We start from the raw sequence: 22601 nt of genomic DNA, 5'->3' as shown, positions 1-22601 counted from the left end.
TAAGAATAACGGTGATGCTAGCAAATGGAAATGAGGGCCGGGGCTTCAAGCCCCTTTCTGAAAGTCCTCATACACAATATCTCTCGCCAGGGAGCATCGCATGCGTGCTGCAACGCCAGGCGAGACCTAAAAAATGGAGTGCCTTACACTGCATGGAAGAGGAGGGCGCACCAAGTACGTTGGTTGGTGAGAAGGAGCGGGTCACCTGGTGGTCGTGGGCGCTCTTCGGAAGAGATGTGCATTTCTCACCATTGTAATCTCAGCAGCAGCCTCCCTCTCCTTTGTTAGAAAGGCTAGAACGGAGAGCTCAATTTTTCACCCAAGTTATACCGGACAACAGTGTGCCCACGCCCAATTTCAGTTCAGAGTTGGGAACACTTTCCCTTTTCTTTCATAATATTGCTTTTTAATTCCGTAACAAAGAGTTTCCTAAAACAGTCCCAACGTGGAAGCAACCTTGTAAACCTCTAGTAATTACTTCCAAATCATGCAGACAATCCTTCGGTAGATATTAGACACCTACTAGTTCAGGTAATGACACTGCAGATACCCGTAAAATGAACTTGGCATAGTTTAAAAGAAGAACCCCGTTATTTTAAAAGAATTGGATCTACACTTACTGCTCACCAGCTCCCAAGTGCATTTAAATCCACAGCATCTGTGTGGTCATACGACTGCCCAAAAAAACTAAATGATTCACTTTTGTAATCTTAAAATTTTTGTTGAGTTTATAAAAAGGGTACACCTTGTTTAAAAGTGTCTCGCTATAGAGATCAAACTTGTGTATAAATAATGGGAGGGGGCACTGGGTTAGTGCAGAGTTCTTCAGCTTTTAGAACAATAATGGATAGATCTTTCTCACAAGAGGGATTTTTCCCAGTCGTTCGTTACCTTACCTCTCTTTCCATATCTGAATCAGACACTTCTGCAAAGGAGGGAGAGTCACAACAGACACCAAGGACAAAACAGGGTATCCACCCCAGAGTCAGACATCTCCCATCCCCAGGAAATATCCAGGGAAAAAGTGCATGGCAATAGCATGCAAAGAGAACCACCTGGGGGCGACTCACCACAGACACACCCCGACAACACCTGGCAAGAAAGACAGAAGTCTTGAGAGGATGGACACTGACAGTTCAGAACTCCCTGAAGAAAGATGACCCTGAGAGACCCCATTGATGAATAACCCCACCGGAATATCCAATCCGCAACAGCAGACAAAGACAGAGCTCCTGTCGACTAACAGAGGACAAATAAGTTGTATGTTCCATCTAAAAGAAGAAGACCTAGCCCCTCAGCAGAGGGAAAAAGTGAAGGAGGGGCAGCCGAAAATACTCCAGTTGACACCACTTGACACCACTTGGAGCATTGAGCACTCCAAAAAATGTCCTACAGGTCTCTGCTATTGAGAGCCCCCAACCAGGCCCACAACCACACTTGCTTATATCTGCAGTGAGTCACAACGGGTCTGGAGGGAAAAAGAAAGCCCCCGCCTTGTATGATAGAAGGCAGCAGCTACCAGCCCAGCTCTCACAAGATCCTCTATGGCAGACAGAAGGCATGACAAATCATATACATGTGGAAACCGGAGCCTCAGAATTAACCTCATGGAGACGTTGAGATGCAACCGAGCGGAGCACCAAGAACACTGGGGCAGCCAGATTGCCTGCACCTTCATCCAGAGAGACACCGCCCGAACAGGTTTCAACAACAGATAACAGATGAGACGGAATCTTGAACACCCTAGAGACAGGCAATGATAAAGTCCAGATCTGGCCATAACCTGACCCCTGAAGAAGACAAGAACCTGAGTCAGAGCCAAATGTGACTCCTATGTATACAATCAGGAGCCATGACAACACAGAAAAGCCAGCACTGTCTCTACCAGACAACAGGCCCAGGGAAGAGGCGTCCAAACCAAACAGACTAGAGAAGGTGAAGATGAAAATCCCCTGCAGATGAAGAACAGCCATAAGGGGTGCAAAGACATAGGCAAACACTCAGGGAGAAGACCTCAGACGGAATGAAAGATCCTGAAATTGGAAATGAAGAGACCTCACAGCAAACCTCTTAAACCCCTAGTGACTGGGATGAACAGGAATGAGGAGACACGCATCCTCAAGACCAATCGTTGCCATGAGGCCTCCTGACAACACCAATGGAATGAGCTAGCTGTGACTAAGTCGCAGTACAAAGAAGCCCTGATACTACAGAAGAGCCAGCACCGACTACACATGAAAACAAGCCCAAGGAAGAAACGCCGCTTTTAACAAACAGTCGTCAAGATTATGGAAGAGAGAAATCACCTATAGACGAAGAACAGCTATCGGAGTTCCAATACAATGGTAGTCCTCAGAGTAAGGCACCAGAGAATGTTAGGTTGGAACGCGCAGCACAGCTCAACACCGAAGCCCACATCCCGGAAGGACAAGGGAGCAAGGTGCCAAAGACAAATAGGTAGGACAAGGCAGCACAGCAGGCCACCAGAACCCTCATCCAACGCCTCCTGGCGACACCAGCGGAATGAGCCGCAAGGACAGCAACCTGAAAGGCATGGAACCCACTGATTAGTGCTGGAGATTTAACATCGGCCAACATTGATTCATTTCAAACAGAACCATAGTAGGCCTTGAAACACAGTATATATGCAAAAAGACAACCGCAAAATAGGAGGGCATAATTGGAGCCCATTAACAATACAGGACACAAATAGCTAACAGCGCATGTCGGCACTAACCTTCAACCACCTTTTTAAACTCAAATTCTTAAATCTTCAGAGATAGAGTCTAGGCCCTTAATGACAAGGCCGCACATGACAACTCTAATCCCCAGATAGACAGCGCAAAATCAAAATCACTAGGCCCCAAGTAACAATTTAACTCCTAATATCACGGAGAAGGGTGTCACCCGGTCAGTTTCTCACAGACATGACCACTATCTTAATGCGTCTGCAGGCACAAACAGCTTACCTTCCACTTCCGGGAAAATAGCCACAGAAATGGCATGGGTCCCCTTTTGCACATACACTGCTTTCACAAAACCCAAAGCCGGCCTTCGAGATAAAATTCTGAAAATAGAAACCGGAAAACACAGAAACAAAGACACATGACGCCATATGAAATGTTAGGGAATCCTTAAACTCTAGCTGCAAGGAACAAAGGCCCTGCATATCTGTTTTAGAAACCAGAGATCATAAAATACCATAGGCACAAGGATTCGCATGAATACCAATCAAGAAGCCAAAATACAAATGCTGACGTGTTAAGTCCGCCTTAATTTTCTAGGCAGGACTTGAACCCCTGTCCTGAAGGAGATACCATAACTACAGACAAGCATTGGCACCAGAGTCAAAGCTCTTGGCAGCTAGCTGGCCTTCCCTTTTCACACATGTATACTGCATATAGAATTCCACAATAGCACATCCGGCACACAGTGTCAGTCAATGGCACTTAAAACAGTGTCCCTCTGCAGGCGCTTAACTGCCCTAGGGACACCGACACCCACCCCCCTTGCCTCATTCCTCCACCACCGCACTCGCTTGGCAGAAAACGAGGAAGCGCGGCAAAGCAGGGCAGGCCAGACACCCTTTCCTTCATTTACATGCTCCATAGGTGCACGGCAGCCCGAAGATGCTAAAATCTCGCCCCCATATTCCGCCGGCTACAAGCAGGAACAGAAATGCAGGACAACATCTATAGGCCACCGAACAAGCCGCTCCTGGCCCCCATGCACTGCTATGCGGATGCCAAGCCATGTTAGCAAAATAATCAAACTGGTTAAAAAGAAACAAATAAAGCTGGAGTCGCCACTGAAGCAGCATTACCGCCTGCCGCCGGTTGCCAAGGAGTAGTGACTTGCCCTGGGTCGATTATTCAATAACCCCCGCACAGGGCCCACTCCGGAAACAGACCGGTTACCAAAATTACAGCCAACACGAGTTGTAGTTTGTTGTGGTCGTTGTTGGCCGCAGCTTATTACCATTATATACCAACTCATTTTGTCCCCTGGGCATCACTTTTTGGCCAGTGTCATAAATCATTATTATGGAATATCATAAATTATGCATCATACATCATCCGTATGTCATAAATCAATTGGTGTCATGATAAATTGGACGTCGTACAGGATTAGCGTCGCCTGTCATAAATCATTGGTCATAAATCATTCTGTTGGTCATAAATCATTATGTCGCTCATAAATCATTTGTCTATCATCACTTATTTGCATATCAGAGGGTCATACATCATGTGTACCATAAATCAATTGTGTCCTGGACCGCCATAGCTTGGACGCTTTTGTAGTTCATCTGGTTCTGTTGGTTTCCATGCCCCTTCGCGTGTGGGTTGGAGGGGGGGGGTAGCCTCTCCCCAGAGTTAGGCCCCAACTCGCTACCTTGCTAGTCTCTTTTTGTGCCCTGCCGTGCGGCTGGGTCTGGGCTGCGACCACCGTCTCTGTCTGCTACCCCCTTATGTCAGGCCTACTCACCCTGCCGTTCGGCATCCCAGTGTGAGTGGCCCTCCTTCTACAATCCGCCCTGTCGGTGTGCCTCCATACCCATCTGCTGTACCTCTCTTATCCGACACTGCTCTAGTTAATAATTCTTGTTAAATTCTTTCATCGTAGATCTCTGTTCTGGGCTATAACCTGTCAAGATCTAAGAAAATAGGAATTCATACTCCCTGACATATGCAGCACATGTCCTACTCTCTTGAAACTGTAAAATCTTGTATTTCAAATCATCTAATCGTTTTATTATAGTCTGAAATAATCACCTGTTCTCCAATACGTGATCTATTTTCTATTTGAGACAAAAATAGTCCAGGCTGCACAACTACAAAAAACAAGCATTAAACATGCAATAGGTCTCGCCTTTTAGTAAGTTAAAAAGCCATTTGCTTTGCTATATAATACCATTAGCAAAACAAATGGCTTTAACTTAACCACATAGGGATGGGCAGACATTTTATTCTACTTGGCATTCCGGTTTTGAAAGCCCAGGGACATTCCTGGCACCCCTGTCACTTCCCAAGGTTACCAGGGGTTAATGCAGCAGGCAATACAAGGGCCTTCTGGGAAAAGGAAAGAGGCTGGAGAGAGGACAGAGCTATAATTGCTGCATGGCCACTTTTGGATTATTATAATTTTTTTGCAGTTTATTTTCATTTGGTGCAAACTCGACCCCGAAAATATTGGAGCAATTCACATGAGCACCAGTTACGTTACATAAGGACACATTCATTTTTTCATAGGCACAATGCGATTTGCCCAGAATCACAGGCTGTTAAGCCGACGCCAGAACCTAGTTCCCCAGCGCCAAAGTTGCAAGCTCTAGCCGTTACGCCACATCCTCTCCCCTTTGCCCACAGCTTCGTGTCTTCGGCCTTTCACCTCGCCACTCCTTACCCCCTCTTTCACCTCTCGTATGTGCCGCGCACATCCCTCTCTCTCCATTGTAAGGCCCTCCCTCCTCCCCTTGTTTATTCTCCCCTCTCCTGAGCCTGCGCCACCCGGTTCCACCTTGCCCGGCCGCATCTGCCTCTTCTCAACGCCTCGCCCCTCACGCTGCTAAGCAGCTTCCAGCTCCCCGGGTGGCTGGAGCTGCTAATTAACCCCTGCAGTGCCGGTCTCTTCCTCTCCCGCCCGGATCAAAGCTGCGCGCATATTCTCCCGTCCTGGCCCTGCCGGAGGGGGCCGCCCCGCCCCCACGGGCTCCTCTTCCGGCAGCCGGCCTCGCGCCAGGTTATCGAGCCTCTGCAGGTTTTCCGGGCACTTCGACATTTCGCACGTCGTCGAAATGGATATCGCAAAAAGGCAGTGACAAACGAAGGTGACAGGGCTGTGCTAGGATGTCATCAATCTTAGTGAGGACATTTTAGCAGACGGTAATCCTTGTGTAAAGAGGAAGGGGTAAAGGAGCCCCGCACCCTGAACAGACGGGGGGGCGCTTTCTGGATCAATAGCCTGAAATATTCGCTAGACAGTATGGATTCAACCAGGGTGGAGCAGTAATGCGAACCTTGAAATTTGAATGATATTTGATGAGCCCCGTAGAGTGGAACTTTCACATAAGCGCCAGGAAAACAATCCAAATGCGTACGTGCGCGTAGTTCGAGTGTTCACACAAAAGGAGGAGTCCTTGGTGCAAATAAATATTTCCTACCAAACGAGGCTTGTACAGCGCGTGAGCCCGAAATATGTAGGGGATTCTGGCAGCACACCCAGAGGGGCATTTTTGGGAGGTGGGAGTAGCCAAGTCCTGCGCGAGCAGTGAAGACAACTACAATAGAGAATTTTTAAAAAACACACGGACAGGACAAATACAATACAAACGCGAGTGGGAGAATAAAATGGCAACATGTGTTTTTGTTTTGGGAAGAGACTTCAGAAGGAGATTGTAAACAAGCACTCGCTATGACACCGACTTTTCTCTGGTAGAGCCGTCCCACTTAGACGGCCTAGGCCTGACTTCCTGCTGGCGAAAAAGGTTTATTTTCTTGTTTATGGGGCCATCTGTTTCACCCCAATAAGAAGATAAGAAACCTTTTACGCCAGCCAGAAGTCGGGGGAGCCAGTCCAAATGGGACGGCTCAAAAAGAGAAAAGTGTATCTCAGAGGACGCTCTTTCCAATGGCTGGCCACAGTTTACCCTAAACGGTGACGCCAGCCAATGGAAAAGAGGGGCAGGGCAATAACCTCGCTAGTGAAATCTACCCTAAAACATAAGATCTCGCAAGCGGGACTGCGCAGCTTACGCTAGCCGAGACCTAAAAATGTTGTGTACACTCCTGGGCCTGGGCCTGGGCTGGGTGTTTGGTCAAAGTTGTATTGGCTTAAACCGTACCTTTCGCCCAACAGGCTGCTGGGATACTGTCGGCAGAAATTTTGACAGGTCAGTGGTAAGGAAGCTGTTGTTCAACTGGGTCTCCAAGTTCCCAGTGTTGTGGAAAAGGGGTGTCTGTCTACTGGTTTTCCCAGATCCATCATGGCTTTTGATTTTGTTGACCCAGGGACACGGTTATCTATCTTAAGATAACAAAGGTTCTGGGGCAAATTTCTGGACCTATAACCCTTGCTTCTGAAAAGGTTACAATAAAATCTGTAAAGTGTAACCCGCACAGTTGCTCATAGATGTGCTAGATGGACTATTTGCCTTTCAGAGCTAAAGAGTTGTTTCAGAACATTGAGTAACTGAGGGCCAGTGTAATTCCATAACCCACATAACTTGTCAATGTTACATTCCCGTCATAAAAAATCCTCGTTGGGACGACAGGCAGCAAGTGGAACAAGTCAGAGTGAACCTCCAAGTCTACATTGCCCTAAGGATATTGCCAGGTGTAGACAAGAAACAGGTTCTATTCTTTCTGTTATTACACTTTAGTAATTAAACAGTGCCCTCAGCAACTTAAAGTATTACATTAGTCCATTACAGAACGTACTGGCCTCCCACAGAAAATGGATTAAAACATTCCGCCCCCCCCCCAAAAAAGAAAACCGAAAAATTCATATATTTCATTTGATATGAACCTTCTAAGGAGGTCCATAAAAATATACAGTCAAAAGCAACAAAAGGAGCAACTGTATAGAATAAATACACGACCCCACTCAGGTGTGTATAAAAAGCCCTCACTCACCTACCTGGTAGGTGACATGCTTCATCATTGGGCCCCACAGGAGATGCCGAGTGCCTCTCCAGTGTGCTAAAACGCCAGAACTACTGCGGAGCAGGTTTTAGTGAGTAGACGTGTAAGTGAGTGATTTAAGGTGATAGTGATGTTAAAAATGTCTATACTGTATCAAAAAAGAAGATTTAATGTTTGATCACTTGGACATATTAAAAGTTAAGGCGTGGAAAATTCGGCCAAATAAATGGATTGGTTATTTCCACTATAAATAGTCAGTCAACATGTTCCTGCCTTGAAACGGTGTCAATTTACCAGGCATTCATCAGGACAAAAATGGACTAAACCCCGGTGGTGTGGACGCGCTAAGGACCACCCTTACCAAGGGACGTGAAAGTAAAAAGGTGTAAAAAAGTGCAAGTGGAAGGAGGACCAGCCTCCTAAAGTACTCCCCGTTTGGGAGACTCAAAAATAATGCATCTACGGGATCCGGTTTACAAGGATAGAGGCAGGTTCCAATTGGGTGCTTGGCGTCGAGGGCAGTGTGCCAATTACACCACCATCCCCCTCCGTGATCCATGATGTACTTACTCCTCACCATACAAGTGCATTATTTTTGAGTCTCCCAAACGGGGAGTACTTTAGGAGGCTGGTCCTCCTTCCACTTGCACTTTTTTACACCTTTTTACTTTCAAGTCCCTTGGTAAGGGTGGTCCTTAGCGCGTCCACCCCACCGGGGTTTAGTCAACTTTTGTCCTGATGAATGCCTGGTAAATTGACACTGTTTCAAGGCAGAAACATGTTGACTGACTATTTATAGTGGAAACAACCAAACAATTTATTTGGCCGAATATTCCACGCCTTAACTTTTAATATGTCCAAGTGATCAAACATTAAATCTTCTTTTTTGATCCCCTATAGACATTTTTAACATCACTATCACCTTAACACCTTGGGTGCTAAGGGGTTTTCCCGCTGTGCGCTGGAAAATCCAAAATGGCAGGGATCATGACAAGGTCAACTCGTCATAAGCACAGCCCAGGTAAAACCCATGACGAGTTGACCTTGTCATTAGCATGGAAGGGGTTTAATCACTCACTTACACGTCTACTCACTAAAAACCTGCTCCGTAGTAGTTCTGGCGTTGTAGCACACTGGGGAGGCACTCGGCCTCTCCAGTGGGGCCCAATGATGAAGCATATCACCTACCAGGTAGGTGAGTGAGGGCTTTTTATGCACACACCTGAGTGGGGTTGTGTATTTATTCTATACAGTTGCTCCTTTTGTTGCTTTTGACTGACCTTGGACACTCTTACTTTGTTGAAATAAATATAACCGGGGACTAAGAGTATTGCCACATTCTCCCTACCTCTCTTTTTGTTGATCCATAAAAATATACAAACATTTTTTTAAAAAGAAAAACTTAATGTACAATACAAAATCCTTCCATATTCAACCATCAAATATTACAATATACAAAAATAAATAAATAACCAGAAATGATTTTAAAGAGTGAAAAATCTTACATTTCATTTGGAGAGGACAAAACAAATGAACGGGCCTCCTGGGAAGAATTACTCTTATATTTAATAAATACTGCTGTTAAATACATATGCCTGGTCTTTTGTAAATTTGTGCAAACAAATAACACATGATTGAAATCTTGAATCTGCAAATGGCACATTTTGCAGATTCTCTCCTCACTAGGAATGTTGTCCCATATACCAGTGACATCTCTTAAGGGCAACAAATTAGTTCTTAATAAAAGAATTAGCCTTCTGATTCTGTGGGTAAGGTTCCAGGTTAAAAAAGACTGTGGTCTATTCCCCAAAGCACTACCTCGGACCACCTCATTGCGGGACTTGGTCGGGCTTAAGTCAGAGTCTCTAGCCAAGCTGATATAAGATACAGACTTCTTTATGAACAGCCTTAGTGCACTTTTTGACATAGGGGAATCAGTATTCAAGGTATGCACAAATGGATTATTTGCTTGCACAAAGGACCTAAAAAATGTTGAATGTTCTCAATTTATAAAAAAATTCTGTTCTCAAAGCAGCACTAAGAGTACCCTCCTCCCCCCAAAACAAAGAATTACCCCATCTCAAAACCGCAGCCCAAGATAAAATATATGAGGAGACTAAACCGAATTCCAAACGCAGCTTGAGAATTTAAATTACAAATTTAGTGATGGATTCGATCGTCAGCCATATCAAAGGAAAGCCAGTATTTCATATCTAATACCTCAGCCGCGTATATTAATGAGGGGGGGGATTTTAGAACGTAGACCACACAGATCAAATTCAGAACAAGCTTTACTAACAACATTTTTTCTTCTTTGCAACCCTAGACCTATTTTGCTGTAATATTACCTGTTCAAAGACCTAGCGAAGTAGCAAGCCAAGGTTTCTTCTTGAAACAATAGCAGGCTTCTAGACAGGGAACAAGTTAGGTGTGGTGATTACTGGTAGGACTTGGCACTTACCACAGGGTAAAGAGGAAGATTAGACAGATGTTGCTGGTGGTAGCAAGATGCCCTAGCAGTACAGCCCATTTTCACCAGTGAAAGGGTACCGAAAGAAAAAAACAAGATACAGAAACTCTTTGCTCATTAACCTTAATCCTGAGCTCTCCCTCTTATACCACACTGTGCCATGGTGACCGCAGTACAGCAAGCAGAAACGTGTCCACTCCAAGGCATGGGATTTCAGGAAGATGTGGGCAAGCCAGCAGAGTTGATTCAGGAATAAAAGGGTTAGCCTCAGAATCCAAGCACATTTCTTTACATCTACATTGTAGTTTAAAATCATACAACAAAACACAAATACAACTAAAAGTATACTCAATATGTTGCGCTATAAATCAAAAACTGTAGCGGATCCAAATGAATTACTGCACAATGTACAAACACATACCATTATAGAGCTTTGACAAAACATCAACCAGATGATATAGGGGATTAAGTACACACTGCTGTACATTATAAAAATATTTCAAAACAAAGGTCGCGCTGCAGAAGGTGCTTTATTCACTACGATATATATGGTCATTATCCTTTTTTTGAAAAAAGATATCAATAGAGGAAAACCCAGCTCTCATTTTCCTTGTTGCTCTTTGCCTTGCCTTTCACCTTGACTGCTGGCTCTGGCAGCAAGCATTGTGAAGTCACAAGTCAATTGTATTAAGTTATTACAGTTGAGCAGCTACCTCATTTCAGGTGACAAGAGATGGTGCAAGTCGACTGTGATAAAGTAGTTAGAGATGGGTTTTCATACAGGGATTGCAAGCTCCCATGTATTATGTATGAGGTAAAGTACCCCTTGCCGTACACAAAGTATATTTCAAGTCACTGAAGAGTTCCTTGACCATATAGAGGAATGTGGCAGAAGGCAGAGTTCCTTTAAAAGGTCATAAAACTCCAAGGAGATTTGCAATGTCCTTATAATGTATACCAGGGGGTTCTTTATTTCTTATAGTACGTGGTCACAACAATACTCTTCCAACAAACAACTTAAATCCTTTATGATGTTCGTCCATATGCAAAGAGATGATGTTTGCAGATATGATGAATAAAGTAGAATCTTTAATGAAAAATTAAGCATGCCAATGAGCAGTTAAATATTTGTTGCAAAAAGATATTACAGTTAGTTTAATAGAAGTCAAATTATAACAAGCATTGGCATAGCCAATAGGTCTCGCCTTTGGGACCTTATAAGTATTTAGTTATGCAGCACAATATCCTTGGTGCAACAACATCAACTGTTGCATGGCTAAACACTTATACAGTCCCAAAGGCGAGACCTATTGGCTATGCCAATGTTTGTTTAAACATTCTACACAGCATGGGTCATACTGTGCATGATTGCTAAAACCACTATCATAGCAAATAGGTCCGAAAGGTAAATAACAATAGAATCAGTTAATGATTGCTAAACGGTAGAGGGATTTCTAGTTCAAAAAGTAGCACATTATGATTGCATGAACTGAAATGTCATGAGATGATCAGCTTCAACCAATGACATAGGAGGGGTTTCAAGAGTAGGTGTATCCAGTAAAAGCTGCAGGCTCTGTACAACCAGGATGTGCAATTCGGACTATGAACAGCTTAAAAAAAGAGAAAAGTATTTGTTTTAGTGCAGATTAAAATGCCATGGCAGTCTACTTAGTCGAATGAAATGCATAAAATAGCGATGTCCTTCAAAATGCTCTGAATTTAAATATTGGTACATTTATTTTGAAAGAATTATGGAGCACCCAGAGAACATCTGGTGTTGGATACAGGAAGCAACTTCGGAGTGGATATGTGGACTAAGGAAAAACCTCCTAATTCATTAAGAGCCTTTCTACAGCACTAATCAGAAATGGCGCTGAAAATAGAAGAGACGGTGCAGTGATTATCAATTAAAAGTAAGGTTAAATCAGAGAGCCCTATGCCTACTGCTCCAGTACTGTAAAGTAACTGCTGTTACTAGAGATCAGTGAGAACAGCATCTGTTTTTACCTAGTCCCATGGTTGTCAGGTACAGCCTTAGACCATAGCCTGAGCTCAGTCTCCCAGGGTCCAGAGTACACCCCATACAACCTTCTGTGTATGCAGTACCTTTTGTGCATGTCCAGCACCCCTGAAGGCGAAGGTGGCCTTAGGCTGAGCTAAGCAGGCTACAAAGAGGGCAAATGCCACACCCAGCACCTAGTCTCCCCTTCTCAGGAATCTCTGTACACAGACTTCAGTCCAGACAATTAGTAGTAGTTCACAATCATACTTATCACTGAAGATTTGGGTTAGTGAAAAAAACACTCACATGAAATTATTTAGTTAGCAATCATTGGCTGGTTACAAAAATTCAGAAATCCAATTTTATTTGACCAGTAGTAGTTCCGCCTTCTAAGAGAATAAGACAAAGTGGTTGTAACTTGACAATGATTGAAGCAAAGTTATGGAAAAACCTACTTTTCACTTTAAAAATGGACAGAGTACCTGATCTTCTGAAAGACCATGCTATTCCAGCAGAACATTAAGGGTGGATTTTCATCCCACGACGTGTGTTAAATTACACTGCTCTAAGCTAAGAGGCCCACTTGAGAGTATTATTTCCTCCAAAGTGTTTTACATAACCATGTATTGAAGAAAACATTTCAACCCCCTCTGCAGTGCCACTAAGTACCATACAGGCACAGGCGCTTTAATTTTAACGGGTGCCACGATTATAGCAAAAGTAAAGAAATAGAAAAAAAACATCTATTTCTTTACTTTTGCTATAATCGCGGCACCCACGCTTTGCGCAAAAGTTAAAGTAAACAAGGGATGCGCACACAAGAAATAGAAAAAAAACATCTATTTCTTTACTTTTGCTATAATCGCGGCACCCACGCTTTGCGCAAAAGTTAAAGTAAACAAGGGATGCGCACACAGCTGTTATTGGAGAGGTGTGGCGCGCCCGCTTGTGCGCGTGACTGCAAGCTGGTGGCCGCTTTGGTAGCACTTCCAAAAGCGGCTTACTAAATGTCTCGCCTGAGCAACACATGCGCTGGCTCAGGCGAGACCTAAAAATGCAGTAGCTCAGACTGTGTAGAAAGAGACAGATTCCATCTTTACTCTAATTACCTAAAGCATGCATAAAATAATTGCGGTGCCACAAATATACCATTCATCTAAAAAAACAGAGCAGAATAAGAACAAGACAGGCTTCATTCATTTTTGTGGTTTAAACTGCAGCTTTAAGTATGCTCCATGACCTGCCTTTCCCCTTGGCTCCTGGCCCTTGAAGTGGGCATTAGTACGCCAGAACTCAACTGCAATTAGTTATTACAGTTGAGGAAGTACGTCATTTCTTTATTACAGATGACTAGAGACATCACTAGTCACATATAATAAGGAAACTAGAGAAGGGCTTTTATGCAGGGATCGTAGACTCCCTTGTATTATATGTGATGGAACAGCCTGCTTAATGGATTCTGGGTAATACAATACTAATATAATAATGTGTAAGCTGCTTACACCATTGCACCGTTCTACTTCCTTTCCAGACCTCTCTACATACTGTTGCTCTACATCAGCCATTCACCGCTCCTTCCATAAAACTGTGAACTATAGGAACTATGCAGTCAAGTGCTACCTGCCATCTGCACGTGGTAGGCTCTGTACCACCATCAACAGTACCATCTCTTCCAACTTACAACTTGTGCACCATCTCTCTCCATGCATTAAATATCCACACCTCCACTTCACCTGTACCCTTTTCCCACACAACCCATCCCATTATTTTATTACTCCCACCATGCCCCCAACAACCACATATACTTGCCTACCAAGCAAAACTCCACCACGTACCTCCTCTCTCACTTTACAAGTCCCATATTCTCTCTTTTTACACACATTATGACCCTCAGCCTTCACAGACTCCTTGGCACACCCAACCTCGTTCAGCAACCCATGGGAGCCGAAGGAAAGCAACTTCAACTGGTAAACAAGCATTTGCAATGCAATAGGTCTCGCATCAGGAAAGTTTGAGCAATTGGTCTTGTAAATGACAAATTTTTTATTTATGTGTTGGTTTTGAAAATAGCGAAAGAATAGCTTTGTCATTTACAATGCCAATAGTTTTAACTTTCGCAAATGTGACACCTATAGCATTTTTAATGCAATATGTGTTGTATTTAAGTGACTTTGATGTATTGATATTAAAAATAACAATGGCTTTTAATTTTTTTAATAATTAATACTTAAATAAAAGCTATTGTAATTTATAATGGCAATAGCTTAATAGCTTAAACTTTTGTAAATAACTTTTGTGAAGATTATGTTCAGTGTATTTTATTGTGACAAAATCCAAATAAATATCAACATCTTTTTGTGACATTTGTAATAAAGCTTGAAACATTGAGAGAACATATTTGAATCAGTTGTTGTTGAATGGTTGCACAGATTGATACAGTGGTGGCTCTGAATGATGTTGTGGCGGTTCTGAATGATGCTGTGGCTGGTGCTATGTAAAGCGCTCTGAGACCCGATTTCTTCGCGCAATAGAAAACAAAAACAAAAAAAAGATTTGATGACAAACTGGCAGCCATGCTTTCTGCCTAGTGTCACTCTGGTGCTCCATTCAGGGTGTACCTTTTGCCACTCAGGCCATGCTTACTGCTATAATTATTATAACATCCTGTGTTTTTGGGCAAATCACTTTATCTCTCTGTGCCTACCAAAAAAATATTTATGTCATTGTTAAATGTAACTGGTGCTCATACAAAGTGCTCCAATACCTTCAGGTCGAATGCGCGATATATAAAAAAACTGTTACACTTAGGCACAACCATTAAGAGGTCACTTTGGGAGAGCCAAAAATGATGCCTCTCCCAAAGTGACCTCTTTGCAGGACATTTCCCATCAGCCACTCTGGTACTCTGGAGACTGGAGGGATGCTTGTGTCCTCTGCATGCCAGAACTTAGTTTGTTGCTAAGTTATTTCAAGGCCCTTATTTTGCCAGTTCTTTACGCCTGGTGGCTTCCTGCTTGGATGTGGCTCCGTCATCTTGTATGTGACCTGCTCAATCTGAGATGCTATTTTGCTGTTTGATTTTGATTCAGAATAGCATAGATTCATGGCAGAATAGTGAGCAGGCGGTAAAAGGGCCAACTGATTGGCACAGATTCATTCAATCGCAGGAGGAATGAATTATGTATTTAAAATTAGGTCTCTGACTTGCAACTCCAAACCAGGTGCTTTTACCCACTAAGTGCAAAAGTCTGAGACCTGTACATGTGAGCAGCTGCAAACGTGTCGCAACATCCTAATTTGTAGACTGAACACGTACATTTGGTCAAAGTAAGGCAGCATCTCCTTTCTGAAGAGGGAATTAAATAGTTTCATGACCTCATAGTCATTTCACAAAGGAATATTTGGAACATTGGCCAAAGGGTCATTGTCTTGAAACAATTTGCAAAAATGGATTCTACCGTTCTCTGTATTAAAATCTGTATATGCTGCTTTTTAGACATTCGACTTTTAAAATACCTCCCCAAGTAGCCTATAAACATCCTCAAATCCACTAAAACATGTTTGTTGTTATCGTATCAGGTTTAACCAATGTGTTTCAAATGCAGAATTCACCACCATTTGCTTGCATTGATTTTAAGGAGTTTCATCATATTGTTAGACTGCATCGCTTGACGTGCCAGCACCCCGCCCCCAAGTTCGGATTTAGTTGCAGCCGTGGCCACCGATAAGACTGCTGAAATACATATTCACTAAGACTGCTGAAATACATATTCACTATACACGCGACATTGGCTTTGCCAGTGCTTGTTCATTTCGAGTCTAGCCATGCCTGCATGGAGTTGGCCTCCTGAGATGGGAGTTATTCATGCAGGTAGGGGGGGTGTTGGCTGCTAGTGCCTGGCATGCCCTGAAGGAGCCAGCTGGGGGCCCCCACCCTTCAGAAGGGCCCCATCCTGCCCCAAGTTCTATGGACATCTGGGAGAGATGGAAGACCTGGGTCCCTTTCCCATTCTATAGGTGGCCCCATCAATTGACGTCACGCCGCTGGCAGGAGGTCTGGAGGGTGACAGGACACACAGGGGCAGCACCTTGAGGCGCGGAGCACTTCCCCTCTCCTGAGCACCTTTGCCAGCGCCAAGAAGACATCGGGTAAGTGGTAAAAACGAGCCCTGCAAAAATCGAAGTTTGACGCTGGAGAGCAATAGAAATGGATTGGAGCTGGAAGCACAGGCCCGACCCCTGCTCGGATGGGGGAGGGGGAGCATTATCCACTAAACTTCTCCATTTCATCACTCGGTTTGTGATTGTAGTGGACTTAAAGGTAATTACGCTGCGTCAAGTGCCCTTCGAGCTGCACGTCACCTGACTCGGTCCTGCTCGCTGCACTTCCCTTCTTGCCTCAGTTGTTGCCTCAACAGCTCCCTTGGCCCTAGAGTGCCAAGAGGCCCAGGAACTGGCGAACACGGCACTATAACATAAAAACCTGCACATCGCAACATATAGGCAGACTAGGCGCACTGAGCTGTACATTAGAAGCAGGCCACGTGTAGATCTGCCTCCACTAAGGCCCACGTGACAAACGCGGCCTCTGGTGGCCCATTGAACAAGCCACAACAGATTTACCGTCACGCTTCTCCCTGTGGACACATTCTCCTTGGCAGAATGAAAAAACAAAACATAATTGTATAAGTGGATTGTTAGACTACTCACGACTCAACCCCAACTCCTTTTTGCTGCCCTACCTTAACCCCTAACATACGGGTCCTCGCAGTTAATGTTATGGAGTCTCAGCACTTATTTATCTAATGCGATTTTCTATAGCGCGACATTATCCGAAGGTGTCACGTCGGAGTTTCAACTGCCTACGAGAACAGGGCTAAGGATAGGTCTTGAACAATGCCACGTGACAGAGAGGACGCCCAATAGGAGAGCGAGTATGTTCTGTGACGTAAGGCGGACTTCCAGGAAATCCCTGTTGTGCTAGAGAGACCTTGAATGCGGCGTAGTGCGTTTGCTCTTCATCCTGTAATTGTGGGCAAATCGTTTAATCGCCCGGTGCCTAGCAAAAGTGAATGCGTCCGTGTGTAATGATGAGAGGAGCCTGAGAGACCCGGTGAGTGGGGGAGGGGGGGCTGTGTGTGTGTGCACGTGAGCCCTTGAGTGGTGGGGGAGGTGCGTGCGTGGCTGTGTGTGTGCGCGTGAGCCCGTGAGTGGTGGGGGGGTGCATGCGTGGCTGTGTGTGTGCGTGTGACCCCGTGAGCGGTGGGGGGTGTGCGTGCGAGGCTGTGTGTGTTTGCGCACTTCATGGAATCTGAGGCAGGATATATGCACGGCGCCGGCCTGGACGTGCCCGTTCACAGATACCAATCGCCGCGCGCGCCCGACCCCTGTCTCAGATTCCCAGGAGGCGGGCAACATTAGTTGTTGAGCTGGACCCAGCTCGACCTAAAAATATTAAAAAACGCACACAGATCACAACAGCCAACACCAGAAGGGGCACAGGGTCATGGTAGGTTAAGTATACAACCTACGCTTGGATCAAATGTCTACACACACTAGCTAGATCGTTAAGGCAGTCAAATAACTCCATGAGCTCTGACATTTTCAAAATCCATTGTTTACATCTCTATTAAGTCGATTTAACTAATTAATCTGAAACAACACTACCAACTACCATATTACAAGAATTTGTTAAATGAAAGCCAACGGCTGAATATAAGGCGTCTTGTGTCAATTTATTTCCAGCCCTTGGCAAAACTTGCCATCTGGCTATCCTAGAGATGGTCTACAATGCCAATGACAACCACTGTCAAAGCATACAAGCACATGGCTCTGCGTCGCAAGATCCAAGGTCCCTTTTAACACATCACTGGGACTACCTGTGCCCACAAACCGACTAAAAAAAAAAAAACAGATAAAAAATGAGATATGGATGATGCCAACGGAGCCCTCTCCAACAATGGTCTGCTACTGGTGGGAAAAAAATTCAAGCAACAGAGAAGGGGCTGAGCAACTGGCAAATTCCGAGCTATTAAAAATCTATGAGACATAACATTAAAAACTGATTAGTGAAGTCTACCTACCAGTACCAGAGTTTCCTTTCAGAGTGATAATGCGGTAAAATGAGATTCGGAAGAAAAACATAATTAAGGAATTCCCTTCAGGACATACTTTCTCCAAAAAAAGTTTCACTGATTTTTTCCCCCTCATAAAAAACGTTTCACTGATTTTTTCCCCCCTTCATAAATGGCATTCCCTGGATGTCGACTCTATCCTGGTTGATGTCCTTCACGTCGGAAACAATTATTGTTTTTTTTGTTCCAGGATCACAAAGCTCACTTATTTCTCTTTCCCTGTGGCAATCTCCCCACCCCGTGTCTCTATCTTCCCCTTTTGTTCTAACCGCCCTTGTGCTACTCTTACCCATGGATGTCTACCTATAGTTTACGAACTTTATGCCTTGCTTATTACCTCTACCCCATGCACACTCTACCCCATCTTCCTAGCACCACCACCCTTGCCTGAATCCTATTTCCTCTACTCATATATATATATTTATATACTCACCTAAGAAAATCTGATGTCCTAATACCTCTCCCCCACCTACAACAACCAAGTACCCCCATGCCGGTCTATACTTAAGCACCTCCATCTTTACCAAAGTACTTCTACTCTAACTATGCCCACTATTTCTGTTCATACCTTAGTGCTTCCAACACTGCTTTTAGCCTAGTGAGTCAAACCTTGGCTAAACCATATTATCTGTACCCCTACAGCTCAACCCAATGTACATTCTAGTACTTATTTCGCTGCTAATAAACAGGGCCACTGGAATTATGCAACTGTGCAGCCACTGCAAATTTCCCATATTTATAGAATTGCTGCACAATCCATCATCTGCCATATAATCTGCAGATTAACAAAACAAACTTGGTTTCCAGCTCAAACAGTTAAAATGTTATTTTAAATGAAGCGACACAGAGGAAGGCCCTTTCTTTTGCTTATTAGTACATTTACGTGTTAAACACGCGCTAATGAGGTGAACCAATACCCAGACAGTGTTCACAAGTTAAAAAAATATTAAATAAAGAAGTAATACAATTACAAAATGTGCTAAATTTTGCCACATAATTTGACCTTTAGTGCCGCATAATTTACTCGACCATGCTGCATAAGTTGGCACTCTCCTGCTGCATAATTCCAGTGGCCAGGCTTATAACGAATACCTCTTCCACTGTCCGTATCCTACCATCATCCTGTAGCATCTCTAGACATAATTAAAGTTATACGTTCTTCCCCTTCCTATGTGTCTCTGCAAAATACCCTAGTACCCTCCCCCATTAGTCCAGCCCCTTTTCCTCCTGACTTGCTTTTAATCGCCAACGACACTGGAACACACTCTTTGTAATTAATTTCTCCACGACAGGATGGCAAAATATCTCTGAAAAACTTCCCTGCACGAGGTCAATGCAAATAGGACATTTTGACAAACCAGAGCATATGTTCAACGTTCTGTTGAAAGACAGTGAAGAAAAGTTTTATTAAGCACAACAACCAGAAGAAGAAGGGTCGATAATGACCCTCATTAGACTGTTAACGGGACGACCAGGGGAACAACGCAGGACATGGGACCGGATATACTGAAGGGGGCCCAGGAAGCCACAGGCTGCGCTTTAAGTGCCAGTAGGCTTTTAACTACAATATTTATCTATTGTTAGAGGAAACGCCAGCAAGCGGTTGTAAGTGAGAGCGCCCCCCGCCCCCAGGGACAACACGTTCATACTAGTGTGACCGCAGGGCACACATGGGAGGAAGGCGGCGTTCACAATAAAGGAACGAAGAACCGATCCTAACAAAGTCACCCACATTCACATCTGGCCGAGCTCCCCGAGCAGCGAGCGCGAGCCGGCTCGAGGTCACACTGAGCGGGCCACAGCCAGCTCCGCAAAGCAACTTCCAAACACAGCAGACAGCCCGAGGTAACACGAACCCAAAACACACAGCATTATTTTCAAATACCAGTGTCGGAGGGGGTGGTAGCTAAATCCTCACCCAGCAGACTTCAGACTTCAGACCTCGGGTGGCTGCGCTCTCCTCTCTGGGCTCCAGCCGGGTTCGGCTCCTTGTTTTTGCCTCCTCCGCCCTAGGCTGGAGGCGGGCTCCGAGACGCTGGCGGGTGTGGTAAAGCAACTGTCAGCCTGCGGGTGTCCCCAGCCCTCGTGGTCCGCTATTTGCTCGTCCGCCTGCTCTGGAGTCTGTTGTTCGTCCTCTTCCCCGGGCGGTCGCTTACCGGGGGCGGGGCCTGGCGACGGCGTCCCGCCCTACACGGAGTCCGAGGAAAGTCGGTCCTAAAGCTGCTGCCGCTGCGGGCCCGACGGTGGGAGAACCCTAAACCGCCAAAGCCCCCCACCCCTCGGATAATTAGAAAAAAACCTAACCGCAGGTTCGGATCTCCCCGCGTCTGATCTCAGCACATGTTTGAGCGTAGCGATCTTCAACGAGTCATCTCGGTTTCACTCGTTCTGACTTTCCCTTGAAGTGGCGTGCAGTCTGTAGTTAGGAAGAACGAAGGCGGACAACCCCGGCCGAAAAGAGCCACTTCTGCAAGGGCGTGGCTTCAAAACACATAAGCTAAAAATCTGTACTTAGTATAATAATAGTGTGCCTCACAACTATAATCATTGTGTGCCTCACAACTGGTACTGAGCTGCTTCTGTCATTGCATCCAGTATATAATACATGTAACATTACACCAAGAACAAGACAGGGCTATTGGCTTTGACTTTGGTTGTTAGTTGCGTTAGATAAATAAGCAACAACTATGGCTTAGTTGTTTATAATATTGAAAATTCTTCACTTTTGAAATGATGAGCCTGTGAAAGAATTATAACGAGTCTCTAGAAGTTACCTCAAAGGCAGTGAAGGGTGGTACTGCTGCCGAGTTTAAACGTTTTTTCACTCAACAGATAAGGGCAAAAATGGAGAGCCCGATAGGGACCCATCTCAGCACCTGCTTTTTAGATCTGCCAGTGCTGAGCACCGCAGGACTGGTGCCACTTAAGGCCTTGATTGTACTCTCAGGGCTTTAAATTTGTAACGTTCTAGTGGTCCGAAGGTCTCGGCGTAGCCCCGGAACCACTTCCATACATTGTTGCACCTTCAGGCCAGGCGTGGCCTGAAGGCTATAAATAAATGGTCGGAGGTCGCTCGGGACTTCCGGTCCGACCAGAGCAGCCCTGTGTCCGTGTCCCTTTATTTCTGCTGCAGCGCATTAGGCCTCTATGCATATTTGGTCCCCATCCTAATATAATAGTTCATGTACGCTAGGACAAACCTACACTGGCGACGAGGGTGGGATAGCTCTGTCCCTACCTGAACACGACGTCTGCTACAGGCTCGAGAGCGGAGCATCGAGCGGCACACGGGTCCTTCCCAGGACCGACGACGAACCTGTCCCTGTCCAGGATCGTACAGGAGGCGACCAGAAGCTCCAAGCCCGGTAAGCAGCGGGGGCCAATGCTGCATTAGGCACCGGGAGGAAGGAGCAAGCAAGCGCGAGGCCCGAGAACGCTGCGGAGGCCGCCGCAGAGCCCCGCGCATGCGCACACGCAGGCCAACACCCCGAAGAGCCGAGCACACGCGGAGACCGCGTGTGAATCCCAGCGCAGGCCCAGCAATCAACGGAAACATCGGCAGAGCCGCCGATAAGCGGGGGAAGGTCGCGTCCACACAACAGGCCAGAACAGCAGACAAACGAAAAGAAAAAAAAAAAAAAAACAAGCAGTGGCAAAGCCCAACACCATCACGTCAAGTCAAGTCAAGTCAAGTCAAAAGATTTGTATAGCGCGCTACATACCCAGAGGGTCTCAAGGCGCTTGAAGAAGGTTGGGGAGTTACTTGTCGAATATCCACGTTTTGAGTTGCTTTCTGAATGCGAGGTGGTTCTGAGTAAGGCGAAGGTGAGTGGGAAGTGAGTTCCAAGTTTTAGCTGCTAGGTAGGAGAAGGATCTACCTCCCATGGTGGTTTTGTTGATGCGAGGTACAGTGGCAAGGGCTTGGTTGGAGGATCGTAGCTGGCGGGAGGGGGTGTAGAAGGATAGTCGTGTGTTGAGGCATTCGGGTCCGATTTCGTAGAGTGCTTTGTGTGCGTGGGTTAGTAGGCGGAAAGTGATCCTCTTATTGACGGGGAGCCAGTGGAGGTTTTTCAGGTGATCAGAGATGTGTTCTTTACGCGGGATGTCTAATATGAGCCTGGCTGAGGCGTTCTGGATGCGTTGTAGTTTTTTCTGGAGTTTTGCGGTGGTGCCGGCGTAGAGGGTGTTTCCGTAGTCCAGTCGGCTCGTGACCAGAGCGTGGGTGACTGTTTTTCTAGTTTCGGTAGGGATCCAGCGAAATGTTTTTTTGAGCATGCGAAGAATGTTGAAGCAAGATGAAGAAACGGCGTTGACTTGTCTGTTCATCGAGAGTGAGGAATCCAGGATGACGCCCA

General features: G+C 45.3%; 1 protein-coding gene across 10 annotated transcripts in view; it reads right to left on the bottom strand.

Moving 5' to 3' along the window:
* ST3GAL6 (ST3 beta-galactoside alpha-2,3-sialyltransferase 6) overlaps positions 1 to 20502 on the bottom strand; it is a 614303-nt gene extending 593801 nt beyond the window's left edge. For 2 of the 10 annotated variants that reach the window (XM_086934435.1, XM_086934441.1), the window contains exon 1: positions 20132 to 20396. The gene's annotated coding sequence lies outside the window, so the exon portion shown is untranslated. Of the gene's footprint in view, positions 1 to 20131 lie in introns of all 10 variants that reach the window. The other 8 variants (XM_086934440.1, XM_086934436.1, XM_086934437.1 and 5 more) reach the window with 6 other exon arrangements.
* Positions 20503 to 22601: the final 2099 nt, after the last annotated feature.

Source organism: Lissotriton vulgaris, chromosome 8, assembly GCF_964263255.1.
Source record: "Lissotriton vulgaris chromosome 8, aLisVul1.2, whole genome shotgun sequence".
Classification (NCBI taxonomy): domain Eukaryota; kingdom Metazoa; phylum Chordata; class Amphibia; order Caudata; family Salamandridae; genus Lissotriton; species Lissotriton vulgaris.
Note: the sequence above shows the minus strand (reverse complement) of the source record. Positions and strands in the feature narration are given on the sequence as shown.